Source organism: Vigna angularis, chromosome 8 (genome assembly GCF_016808095.1).
Source record: "Vigna angularis cultivar LongXiaoDou No.4 chromosome 8, ASM1680809v1, whole genome shotgun sequence".
Lineage (NCBI taxonomy): Eukaryota > Viridiplantae > Streptophyta > Magnoliopsida > Fabales > Fabaceae > Vigna > Vigna angularis.
In genome coordinates, this window is record NC_068977.1 from 29,710,733 (window position 1) to 29,722,371 (window position 11,639).

At 38.0% G+C, this 11,639-nt stretch overlaps 1 pseudogene; it reads left to right on the forward strand.

The window, feature by feature from the left end:
* Nucleotides 1-7,255: 7,255 nt before the first annotated feature.
* On the forward strand, nt 7,256-11,416 carry LOC128193798 (uncharacterized; annotated as a pseudogene).
* Nucleotides 11,417-11,639: the final 223 nt, after the last annotated feature.

Here is an 11,639-nt window from a genome sequence, read left to right on the forward strand (position 1 = left end):
ATATTCTTGGAAGTTCCTGTTGTATCTTGGGGGACTTGCGCAATATACCGCGGATAAGTCCTTAAGGATAGTAAATTTACACGTCTTAGGAAATTTTGTTTGTGTTTTTGTCAGCATTTCTACAACAATCTTAAGGACTTATGGTTGACATCAACAACTCAATCCCGAAGGATTATAACTTTGTTTTTAGAACTCAGACGATATTTGCAAAACCACTTACGAACGTGTCAAAAGTCGAGATGAGGATAAAGAAGAGGGAGACGAGGCGACAACTTAGAGTTCGTTGAAGTTAGGATGATGAACCCTAATTTTCATGTGTCATGCCTTTGTAACGTGTGAGGAAAGGTGGAGAAGATTTTCTCTCCAGAGAAAGGAAAAGAAACAAGAAGATGAGGTACTTGAATAAATTTTTGTATACTTTACCTACAAAAGAAAAAGCACAACCAAGTATTTTCTCGTTTACCAATCTTAAATATTTTAAAATTGTGAGATGTAGGTAATTTTACTTAATTACTTGAAGAAATAAATTTGGCTTTTCATCTAAGGATGTTACTCTAAATCTGGAAGTAGAGAATATGTCGTTATATATTTATATATGAATGACATGCTAATGAATGACTCATGCAATATTGTAATATCTAAAAACTAACGTTTCTAGGATCAAATTTTGAATTGAAAGACATGGGTGAAACCAATGTGAATTTAGGTATTACAATCATGAGGAAGGGAGATAATATATTACTATCTCAAGAACAATATAATGAGAAACTTCTTAAGAAGTTTAGGTTTTATGACCTCAAACCAGAGAATACCCCTTATGATGTTAATTCTAAATTAATAAAAAAAATCATTATCTCAGTCTCAGTGTGCCTACATAGTTGGGAGCTTACTACACTTGAAATTTTCTAGACCTGATATTGCTTATGCAGTAGGTAGACTGAGTAGGTACACTCAATGTCCAAATTAAGAACATTGGGATGCACTTGCTAGGCTTATGAGATACTTAAGAGGTTCAATGGATTATGCCATTGAATACAGTGGATTTTCCGCTATACTTGAAGGGTACAATGATGTTAATTGGATCTCTGATTCAGATGAGACAAAATCCACTAGTGGTTATGTATTCACACTTGGGGGTGGTGCGATTACATGGAGATCAGCTAGGCAAACAATTATTGCAAAATCAACAATGAAATCTGAGTTTGTCGCTCTTGAGATGGCTGGTAATGAGGCCGAGTGGTTGAAAACATTCTTAGCAAACATTCCATTAGGAATGAAACCAACCATATCGGTATCAATACACTGTAATTGCCAATCGGCAATAACTATATCTAAAAACAAGAATTACAATGGAAAGATTAGACATATCCAATTGAGACATAATTTGGTAAAGCAGATGCTAAAGAGTGGAACTATTTCCATTGATTATGTGAACTCAGAACGGAATCTAACAAATCCTTTGATAAAACTCCTCGGAAAACAAATGATATTAGAAACATCGAGGGGAATGAGCTTAAGCCACTTGCAAACAAACAATTGATGGTAACCCCACCTTTGTGATTAGAATCCCATGAATAAGGTTCATATGTGTAAAAACAAGCCACTTGTTAGTTCTGATAGCACTAAATTGATTTTAATCAATTATGTCCCATTCTATGGTGTGTGTGTGTGTGTGAAAATGCTAAAGATTGCATTATTGAGAGACTAAACTTTGTGATTAAAATTCTATGTGGTGAAAGAATTTTAGCTTAAACAAAGTTTTTAATGATTTTCATATCCCTTATGGGTGGTGTATGATTTGAAGCATACACTTGATGAAATCACCTATATGAGTGTCGAGTGGGGCCACTTGCATGAGATCTTGGCATGATCTCTAAAGCACTCATGAATAACAGGCACGTGCATGGCCTAGTAAGTGCAACACAGTGATAACAACAAGGATTGTGGGGTGTATTGTGATTGATAAACCTTTAACACACATCAAGTGTCTTTGATTCATATAGCTTGCTATACCAACTACACTGTGTGTTAAGTATCTCAATCTAAGACTGGTTCATATAGCTTGTTATATCAGCTCTGATGAATTACATCCTATGACACCCAGGATAAAAGTTTCTTATCTTTCTTTTAATGTTTAAACTATTTGAGTCAAAGACTTTTCTTTCAACTTCTTTTGCAATATGTGGGGGATTGTTATAATATATTAGTTATTGCAAAAGAACATTAGGTTTGTAACGTTCTCTGCAACGTTATTTTATGGTTGCAACATTAAAAAAAATTATTAAGCAACAATGAAAAATGTTAATGCTCCAACGTTAATTATTTTGTTTTATTGTCTTTTATTTCTTTTATTCTTTCTTAGCTCTATAAATAGAGAGCTCTTCCCTCATTCCAAAACACCCCAAAATTAATCTTCTCTTACTCTCCCTTCTTCTTAGTTTCATCTTTTTTTTTCCTCTTCTAAAATTATTCTGGATTTATCTTATACTCTTTTTAGATATCATTGCTAGTTTTGAGATCCTCAGAAATATTTGGAGAAGTTCTTGTTGTATCCTATGGAACTTACGCAATATACCGCGGATAAGTTCTTAAGGACAGTAAATCTACACGCCTTAGAAAATTTTATTCGTTGTTTTGTCAAGATTTGTAAGACTCATGAAAAATATTTATAATAGTAAATTTTAGCATTTTAATGGATAGAAAAAAATTAAATTTTTGGATATAAAATTTTAGTAATTTTAGAAGGAGAGGTTCAAATTTTTGATAACTTATTTAGGATTTTTTTGTAAGAAAAGTGAATAGTGAATAGTAAAAAGTGAATAGTAAAAAAAAAATAAAAATTGAAAGGATACGAATTCCTACGTAGCATGGAAGGAGTTGGGATCAGATTTGATCAAGTTGATGATTAGAATATTATTTTTAAAATAATATTAAAATAATAAATAATATTAAAAAATTAATGAATAGTAAATTTTTTTACCTATAAATAGAGATCAGAGGAATGGAGTTTTTGCACCAAGAAGTAGAGAGAATTATGAGAAAAGAAGAAATTAGGAAGTTTTTGGAGTAGGAAGAAATTTTAGAGTAGAGGTTCTGAAGAGTTTTTGGGGAAACAAATTCGGAGCAAGAGAAATCTGGAATAGAGGTAAGGGGAGCTAATCTTTCTATGCCTTATGTTAATTATTGTTTGACTATTTATGTATTGAATTATTGTGTATGTTTATTCATGCTTAAATTTATGTATTAATATTGTTATATAAAACTATGTTGTTATTTTGAATCTGTGAATAAGAAATTTGTTAAAAACTAGTTGAGGAACACTTTGGCTAAGGAAAGACTTGGTACTTAAGTTCTCCATTGTGACGCACCTCTCTTTCCTGGAAGTCTACTCGACAAGCTTTTAACTTAATTCTTGTTGAATAGATTATGTACTGTTAAACTATTGTGTAATATATCTCGTTGGAATGAATTCATTTTATTGTGGTAGATACGAAATTATGAATTTTAATTGTGATAATTGTAATTTATTATATTGGATTTAAATTTATGCGGCTGAACATGATATGAGTATTATGGGAAAATTTCGTAATGGTATAATATGAGTTGAGGAATGTGAGCGTTGTATGAATCTCGTGGAGAGATTCTGTAATGATGTGGTAATTGTGTATATGTTGATGTTGAGGGTCCCGTAGTTGGAGGTTATCCTGATACTCTAATAATCATCTAGTCTCAAGTAGAGAGGGATGAATTATGTGGTGAGAGGAGCAGGAGGTCCTGGTCTATGTGCCGGTTTTGGACATAGTGTTAAGGATTTACCTTGTGAATGGTATGGAGTATTTTGGAAGTATATTTGTAAGAAAAAGTAGAAGTCATCACAAGTGCATAACCTCCCGTGACCGCTCATCAACGTATCATCCGGATGAGTGTCTATTAGGTATTGTGGTGTTTATTGGGTATTGTGGGACGAGTGTCTAATAAGAATTATGGTATGATGGTATGAGGGTGTATGACATAATTATTATATGATGTTAGTATCAAAGCAATTATGCATGTTTTATAAATGAATTGTTGCATATTAGCTCACCCTACTTGTTTGTGTTTGGGTATGTACGATGATCGTATAATTCGTTATACGGGAGTAGATGAGGGAGTGTCGTGTAATCCAGTACAAGTGAAGATGGAGGAGGAAGGATAGTAAAGAAAAACTCGGGTTATCTTTAAGTTGAAATCTGAGTTTAAAATATGTAATTAATGTGAAATATTTTATATTTCCAAAATGAATGGCTGTAGAAATGTTACAGTTTTCATATTATTTATGTAATATCAAGTGTGAGATATTGAGATGTTACAAGATTTTTACAACACCAAGTTTCATCATCAAAAACTACATTTCTCAAATCAAACATGGTAATCAGATCATCCTTGTACTATATATTTCATTTCAGTACCATATCACATATGGAACAAGTAAACTAGTTCTCTCATTCATAAATCATCATAATAAACTACCTAGATATACAAAGAGATTTTTAACAATTATTAGGTACGATGACCATGACACCCTTATATCCCGATCATCTAACTCAAGGTTTTATTGAAACATAATAGCTTCTCTTATTTGAAAATATTATCCTCATAACCAATTTTGAAATATAAACAATAGGTTTCTCACAACTGGATCTAGAACAAATTATCCTAACATAACATAATTTTAGTATATGATAAAATAAATTGAGATGATCAGTTTCTTCAACTAATTCCACCGAAATTGATAATATAAGAAACTTCAAAGAAAAAAAAATAAAGTAAATAGAAATTTACTTTGAAGATGTGATAAAATAAAAATGTTGCGTAGGTCTTAAATTACAACCAGATATAATCATATTTTGAAATAAATGAGATATGAGAGAGAAAAGTTAGAGAGAAGAGAGGAATAAATTTGAGAGAAGGATAAAAGAAAGAAATTTGGGATACACGTACGCCAGTATCACATGTTTTCTCTCTAATCCAATTTAGTTTAATAATTATTTTAAAATTATAAACTTTTTAATAGTGTTGTCAAAATGGGTTGAAACTCGTGAGTCAACTCGACTCACCATAGGTTTGAACCGGGTTGGGTTGAAAAAAAATGTAAAAATTTTGATGCGAGCCAATTTTGACCCGGCTCGCTAAGAACCCGGTTCACCCGGGTTAAACCCGTGGTGAGCCGGGTTGGCTCATCAACCCACTTTTTTTTTATTGAAATAAGCTTAATTAAATTAATTATTGAAATCCTATCTTTTTTATTGAAATCAAATTAATTAAATTAATTATTCAAAACACACAACCTTTACTTTGCAGTAGAGCTTTTCGTGCCGCATTGTGTTGTCTTCTATATATTTTTGTTAACGGCTATATGTAGTTTCTTGATTAAACGGTTGTGTATGTCTCATTAAACTAAATTGGCAAAATTTTCTGCAGAAACGCGCGTTCGTCCAATTTGATGAGCCCAATTGGACGCTCGTCCAAATGGCTCGACCAAATTTCTGAACGTTCGGTATTTTCTGAACGTTCGCCCAACCAAACTCTGAACGTTCGGTATTTTCTGAACGTTCGTCCAAAATAACCAAATTCTGAACGTTCGGTTTTTGTTATGAGCGTTCGTCCGGATCGACCTGTTGTTGAGTGTTCGTCCTGGTGAGTGTAGCGTTCGTCCTTCAATTTGAGTGTGACGTTCGTCCTTCAATCTGAGTGAGCGTTCGGTCTTAAGGTGGAAATTCTTAGGGTTTGATGATGAGCGTTCGGCCTAAGTCTCAATCTTAGCGTTCGTCCTAAGAAGTTTTTAAATATAATATGGTATTCGGTAAGAAGTGTTCGACCTGTTGTTGAGCGTTTGTCCCGTAGCGTTCGTCAAAAGAAGTTTTCGGCCTGTTGTTGAGCGTTCGGCCTGTTGTTGAGCGTTCGTCCTTAAGTTATATGTTGAGCGTTCGTCCTTAAGTAATATATTGAGCGTTCGTCCTGGTGAGTGTAGCGTTCGGTCAGGAATTGATTTAGTACCGTTCGGCGAATAACGTTCGTCCAAATAGTAATTTTGCGTTTTAAGTTTATTTCTCTCTTAATTGAATTATGTGTAAAATGTTTGGAATATATATATATATATACTGTGATGTGAATTATGAGAAAAGTATGAGGTATGTTGGATTTACTGTGATACTACGGTACTTTCTGGTTATTCATGACTTGGGTTAAGGTTCAAAGTAACACTATAATTCATGGACGTAATTCCATGAATCTCAAGGGAGATTACATGGTGGTGCCCTATTTTATTGGACGTAATTCCATGATCTTCAAGGAGAGGATACATGGTGGTGCCCTTATTGTGTGTGGGATGATTTGCATGGGAGCTCAGTCTTGGGGGTTATCCTGAAACTCCAATGGTCTGTCATTCTCAATTAGAGAGGATTGATTCATGTGGTGAGGAGTAGCAGGAGGTCCTAGTCTTGGAGGCTTCCAGTATGCTCCAAGGTGAGTGATAACAGACTAACCTCGTGAGTGTGGTAGGGTGAAACCCATTGGCAATGACTTTGCAAAGCAGTAGAGGCCACCACGAGTGCACGACCCACCATAGCTCGGCAATCATTCTAGTCCGGACGAGTCGGTTTATAAAGCAACAAGTCGGGGTATAAAGTAATAAGTCTAGTGATGTGAGTTTACTAGGTTTGGATGACTTTTGCATGTCGTGTGAAATTTTATAACATGCTTTTTATATCTAGCTCACCCTTGCTTGTTTGTATTTGCTTGTGTATGTTCTTTGGCGATGATCATCCACTTGGATGGGAGCAGATGGTGAGGAGGATACTTTGGGAGCAACTCTTGATGAAGACGGCAGTGTTGCAGCTCAGAATAACTAGTCTTATTTCGTGAATTCTTAATGTTTGGAAGAACTCGTGTGTGATTTAAGTTTTAAATTCTCTGTAATTCTCATGGAGAAATCCTAATACTCTAGTCGTGATTTCCCCACTATTCTAAGGATGACTATAATCCTGAATTAACTCTTGACTGCTTTCCTATATTATGCATGATGACGTCTTTATTATATATGCATGACGTACATAATCGGGATGTTACATTTATGGTATCAGAGCAGTTCTTTCTTAGAAACATGTAGGTTGTGGGTGTGCACTGTCTGCAATTGTGTTTTCTGGTCATTGTGTAAGAAGTTATAAAAGTTTCTTCGAGTCGGGATTAATAGACTTTTTCTCTGTGTGAACAGAAAATGTCATCTAGATCTCCTCCCTCCTCAGATGTTGATCCGTCTAACTCTAATCAGATGTTGAATGCGGTGCTTCAAGCATTGCAACGGCAGAATGCTTCATTGGTTCAGCAGAACACTATTGCATTACAAAATTTGGAAGCTGCTAGATTATCGGCTGAGAATGCTAGAGGATCATCTGAAAATACTCAAAGGCAGTTCATGGATGTGTTGACTAATGCTAGGACTCCTCCAAGTGTTTCTTCCATGGTTATTCTTACGCAAGAATGGAGTTTGGAAAGCTTTCTCCAACATCATCCAGCCCGATTCACTGGAAAATGTAGCCCTGACGAAGCTGATCATTGGTTTAGGGACATGGAAAGAATCTATGAGGCTAAAGGGTGTCCTGATGAGAAGAAACTGGCCTACACCCAGTATCTATTGACCGGGGAAGCTGGCCACTGGTGGAGCAGCATGAGGATGATATTGGAAAGGAGTGAGATTCCTATTACTTGGGAGCTATTTAGGGTTAAGTTCTACACTGAGTATTTCCCTGACAGTGTCAGATATGCCAAAGAAGTGGAATTTCTGGAGCTAGTACAGGGCAACAAAACAGTATCAGATTATGCTGATCGTTTCAAACATCTGCTCCGCTTCAACACTATGGCGGTAGATGAAGAGTGGCAATGTAGGAAATTCGAAAACGGCTTGAGAGGTGATATCAAGCTACTTGTGAAGGGGTTACGTATCAGAGAATTTCCTGCTCTGGTGGAGATGGCTCGTGACATGGAGAAGACTAAGAAGGAATCCGAGGGACCTCAGAAACAACAGAGCCAACCACTGAGGGTTGGTGGGCCTATGATATCTAGGGAAGGCTCCATTTCTAGGAGTACCCCTTTCTCTAGACCTATTTCCTCTGGGTCTAGGGGTTCTTCCTCTCAATTATCAGGGCAATCCAGTTTTGCTAGCCCCTTGAGATGCTACAGGTGTGGTGGACCCCATCTACAGTCTGTCTGCCCTCAGATGAGCGGTTATCGGAGGTGTAACATCTGCAGAGGTGAGGGTCATTATGCTAGAGATTGTCCTACCGTCAAGAGGACTGGACCACATATACACCGTGCTGAGAGATCTGTTCAGAGGGGTGGTGCCAGACCACAGGCCACGGGGCGAGTTTATGCTTTGACCGGGGCTGAGGCAGCCAACGCAGGTAACCTGATTGTCAGTAGTTGTTTATTATTTGAGAATTCTTGTGTGGCATTGTTTGACTCGGGGGCGACGCATTCTTTTGTGTCTGAGGCGTGTGTTGAGAGATTGGGTTTAACTGTGGGGGAACTTTCGTGTGATCTGGTGGTGTCCACACCAGCAGCAGGGTTAATTAGGACATCTAAAGTGTGCTCCAGATGTCCTATTGTAGTAGAGGGACGAAGGTTCAGAGCAAACCTTATTTGTTTACCTTTGCAAGGGCTAGAAGTAATTTTGGGTATGGATTGGCTATCTTCCAATCGCATACTTATCGACTGTGGTAACAAGCAGTTGATATTTCCTAGTAAAAATGAAGATATGTCTTTGTCGTTAGGCGTGCTGAAGCAAGATATCAGGAAAGGTGCTTGTTGTTTCTTGGTTATGACGCATATGGACGCAACTCAGGAGTCAGATCATTTGTCTCAAAAGAATCAGAGTGTAGACTTCTTAGTGGTAAACGACTTCTTGGATGTTTTTCCGGAAGAAGTTCCTGGTTTACCTCCTCCGCGAGAAGTGGAGTTTTCTATTGATCTGGTCTCAGGAGCAGGGCCAGTATCTATAGCCCCTTATCGGATGGCTCCAACTGAATTGGCTGAGTTGAAGAAGCAGATTGAAGAGCTGTTAGAGAAACAGTTTATCCGACCAAGTGCTTCGCCGTGGGGTGCGCCTGTGTTGTTAGTGAAGAAGAAGGATGGTAGCTCCAGGTTGTGTATTGATTACAGGCAATTGAATAAGTTGACAATCAAGAATAAGTATCCGTTGCCGAGGATAGATGATTTGATGGATCAGTTATATGGGGCTACCGTATTCTCTAAGATTGATCTTAGGTCCGGCTATCATCAAATCTTGGTGAAAACAGATGATGTGTAGAAGACAGCGTTCAGATCTAGATATGGCCATTATGAGTACGTAGTTATGCCTTTTGGTGTGACTAATGCTCCTGCCATTTTCATGGACTACATGAATAGGATTTTCAGACCGTTCTTAGACAAGTTCGTTATTGTCTTTATAGATGACATACTTGTTTATTCTAAGACTCGAGAAGAGCATGAAGATCACCTTAGGTCAGTACTCGAAGTGTTGAGAGAGAAAAAGTTATATGCCAAGATGTGTAAGTGTGAGTTTTGGATGAAAGAGATCCCTTTTCTGGGTCACGTGATTTCAGCCGGAGGAATTTCTGTTGATCCCGCTAAAGTGCAAGCAGTACTTCAGTGGGAGAGACCTAATACGGTGACTGAAGTAAGAAGCTTTGTGGGTTTGGCGGGCTACTATCGCCGTTTTATTGAAAGTTTCTCTCGGATTGTCGCGCCGTTGACACAACTAACTAGGAAGGATCAACCTTTTGTTTGGACAGATCGTTGCGAGACTAGCTTCCTAGAGCTAAAGAACATATTGACTAGTGCACCAGTTTTGGTTATCCCTGACACGGGTAAACCTTTTGAGGTTTTTTGTGATGCCTCTCATCAGGGATTAGGGTGTGTACTGATGCAGGAGAAGAAAGTAGTGGCATATGCATCGAGACAACTCAAGGTTCATGAGAAGAATTACCCCACTCATGACTTAGAGTTGGCTGCAGTTGTCTTTGCTTTGAAGATTTGGAGACACTACTTGTATGGCGCGCAATTTCAGGTATTCAGTGATCATAAGAGCCTGAAATATCTCTTTGATCAGAAAGAGCTTAACATGAGGCAAAGGCGATGGATGGAGTTTCTTAAAGATTTTGACTTTGATCTCCTTTATCACCCTGGGAAGGCTAACGTGGTGGCGGATGCATTAAGCAGGAAGTCAGTGCATATTTCAGCCTTAATGATCAGAGAGCTAAAGTTGGTAAAAAGCTTCAGAGATTTGAGGTTGCAGGTAGAATTTGAAGCTGACAACATCAGATGCAGTAATTTGGTGGTGTCCAATGACTTGTTGAAGCGTATTAAAGAAGAGCAGTCAAAGGATGTTGAGCTCCAAACGTCCTCCAGTTTAATTGGGACTGAGCAAGGAAAAGATTTTGTCTTGGGGGCTGATGGAATCTTAAGGTTCAAAGGCAGAGTTTGTATCCCTAGCAATTCTGAAATAAAGAGGTTAATCCTTGAGGAAGGTCATAAAAGCCGTTTTAGCATGCATCCTGGCATGACTAAAATGTATCAAGACCTCAAGGAGTCTTTTTGGTGGTCCGGTATGAAGAGAGATGTAGCTCAATTTGTTGCGTCATGTTTAACGTGTCAGAAGGCTAAGATCGAACATCAGAGACCGGGAGGTTTGTTGCAACCATTAGAGATTCCAGAATGGAAATGGGATAGCATTGCTATGGATTTTGTTACTCATTTGCCACGCACTGTCCGAAGACATGATGCAATATGGGTAATAGTGGACCGATTGACCAAGAGTGCCCACTTCTTGGCAATTGATTTGAGGATGTCTATGGCAAGGTTGGCGCAACTGTATGTTAAGAAGATAGTGAGATTGCATGGGGTGCCTTCGAGTATTATATCAGATAGAGACCCGAGGTTCACATCCAGGTTTTGGCAGACTCTTCAGAGTGAGATGGGAAGCAGACTTCAGATGAGCTCGGCTTATCATCCCCAAACAGATGGACAGTCTGAGCGGACGATCCAATCGCTTGAAGATTTGTTAAGGACTTGTATTTTGGACCACCTAGGGGTATGGGATGAGATATTGCCACTGGTTGAGTTCACTTACAACAACAGCTATCAAGCCAGTATCGGTATGGCTCCGTTTGAAGCCCTGTATGGGAGACGTTGTAGAACACCTTTATGTTGGTTTCAGGAAGGAGAGTATGTGTTAACAGGGCCAGAGATAGTTCAAAAAACTACAGAGAAAGTAAAGCTCATACAAGCGAGGATGCGGGCATCTCAAAATAGGCAGAAATCCTATGCTGATCAGAGGCGCAGGCCGTTGGAGTTTGTAGCTGGGGACCATGTGTTTCTCTGAGTGACTCCGACTACTAGTGTAGGGAGAGCAATTCGGGCTAGGAAGTTGTCTCCTAAGTATCTTGGCCCCTATCAGATCCTACGACGTATAGGACCGGTAGCTTATGAGATAGCCATGCCACCCTAGTTAGCAAACTTGCATCCGGTGTTCCATGTATCTTGTAACACCCAAATATTTTAAAGGGTATTACTGATAGTAGAGACTAAATTAATTTAATATCTCA